Below are 2,526 nucleotides of genomic sequence, written 5' to 3' on the forward strand. Positions count from 1 at the left end.
TTTAACTGTAGTGGGATTGGAACTGAGAACTGGGCCATTCTGAATATTTTTAAATTCCTTGAAAATCTATTTTAAAATGTGGCAGACTTTATTGTTGGCCTTTGATGTGCTCGTCCAGTTTAAGTCCTTAAGTACCCTGTACCCTACATGTTGTTGTTGTTATGTGCTGTCAAGTAGGATAGGTGGATAAATAACACCATAGTTCATCTATCAATAGGTATAGCTCATAGGAAAAATCTCGGTAACTGCTTGATCTGTCATAAAAAGCTAAAAGATGGGTCAGGAAAGGGTCTAGGGATCTTGGCAATTCCTGTTACTGCAGAAAATATCACTATCCCAGACACCCCAACCCCGTATCCAACTCCTAAGGGCACTAAAGTAGTTTTTGTAAGAATTCTACTTGGTTTTTACCTTTGCTGGGACCTATAGTAGCTATACTTTTGTTATTGATTTTGGATCCTGCCTATTTAACCTGTTAGTAAAGTTTGTCTCCTAATGAGTTGAGCAGTTCCAGGTTAGGCTAATGATGATGCAAAGTTTTCAACACATTGCAAGAGGGGAGCTGGCCAGCCCATATAAACCGTTAGAAGAGATAGGGAAAGATTTGTACTCTGTCAGGCAGGTTGACGACCCTATACCAGTTTGAAGAAGCTACAAAAGAGACCACCAGCCATGTTCCCAATAACGATTTATGAGTATGCAATCTTTCAGGGGTGAATGAGTCAGGTAGAAGTCTGCAGAATCCAAAAGGTTAAATGAAACTTCAAACTGCAAAGATAAAACCAAGCCTAGCCGGTAATGTATATGCTAGAAAGGAGGTAAAAAAAGAACAAACAACCTTCCCCTAGCTCTACCCTTGGCTGTTTGCAAGTTGTTTTTACAGGATTTTTTTTCTTTTCAGGCTGTTTGCAGGCAAGCCAGCCTTATCCAACTCTAAAGCAACTGCTGGGATGGAATTGCCATCCTGAAGGCTTCATAACACTGCCCCAGCCCCGCCCCCCCATTTCATGAATAAAGATGAGGCCCTTTCCCCTGCACCCAAAAACTCTTTATAAACCCCAGACAATCTTTTGTTTGGGGAGAGAATGGAGGCTAGCACAGGCAGAAGCCCCTCCCCTTGTGATCCTACCCACCCCCCGCTTCTCCTTTCTCTTTAATAAACTTTGGTCCCTATGGACACTCTGCCTCTCCTGCTCAAATCTCTGTCAGCAAAAGGCAAGGACCCTTGCTCAGAGTCCCAGGACCCCCTGCAACAGTGTCTTTGCCTGGTTTTGGTATCACAGTTATTCTTGCTTCATAGAATGAATTTGGGAGTGTGCCATCTTTTTTATGTTCTAGAACTGCTTGAGAAGGGTAAGTGCCACCTCTTCTCTGAATGTTTAATAGAATTCCCCTTTAATACCATCTGGGCCAGGACCTCTTTTTATAGGGAAGTTTTTTTTTTTTTTTTTTTTTTTTTGTCATCTGATTAATTTCTTCCTTTGTTATGGGTCTATTCATATGTTGGTTCACCATCAGTGCTACTTTTGGTTTGCTTTGTGTCTAGAAGTTTGTCTGTTATTTCTAGGATTTGAAGGTGTTGGAGTAGAGTTCTTCCTGGTATACTATTATCATCCTTTTTTTTTCTATTGTGATGTTACCCATTTATTTATTATTTACGTTAATTGTTATTATCTTCTCTCTGTTTTCCATAGTTAAATTTGCCAGTGGTTTGTCAATTTTATTAATGTTTTTGAACCAGCTTCTAGTCTTGTTGGTTTTCTCTATTGTTTTTCTGTTTCATTTCTTTCTTTTTTTTTTAATTGAGATTTGGGTGAAGATTTACAGAGCAAATTTACTTTCCATACAGCAGTTCACATATACTATGTCTCATGACATTGACCACAGTTTACCACAATGCAACAGCTCCCATCCCACTTCCTCCCCATAGTGACCTCTTCCCTGTGTCCATCCCTCCATGGACTCCTGCCCCCTGAGCTGTCTCCCTGTGCATAAGCAGCCCTTCTTTCTCCCATGATTGTTCTCTGCAAGGAGAGTATCTACTTGAGGAAAATGTTCAACTCATATGCCTGTCTTTTGTTTGGCTGGAAACCACAGGTGTGGGTTCAATTCTAGTCCTGAAGGGCAGTTAGAGGCATAGTCTCAGTGGTTCCACCAGGCTCTATTGGACCAGCAAACCTGGTCCCCACCTTTTTTTTTTTCCCTCCAAATGATTTTGAGTTTTGTTCCACATTGTTCTCCCTCTGTATCCAGGATCTCCTACATAGATCCCCTTCCAAGTGGATGACAGTGATAGCCAGGCACCATCTAGTTCATCTGGCCTCATAGTCGTATAGGATACAGATCAGATGGTGTACCAGTCACTATGACTAATTGTTTCCATGAATTTTGGTTTTCTTCATTCTTCTTTGTTCTGGACGATGAGAGACCCATCGTTGCATCTAGATGGCAGCTTGCTGGCTTTTAAGATCCCAGTGGCTACTCGCCAAAGTAGGAGGTGGAACAATGTTTTGTATAGTATGTTAT

Source organism: Orycteropus afer, unplaced genomic scaffold (assembly GCF_000298275.1).
Source record: "Orycteropus afer afer isolate SDZICR_OR568_19922 unplaced genomic scaffold, OryAfe1.0 scaffold00716, whole genome shotgun sequence".
Classification (NCBI taxonomy): domain Eukaryota; kingdom Metazoa; phylum Chordata; class Mammalia; order Tubulidentata; family Orycteropodidae; genus Orycteropus; species Orycteropus afer.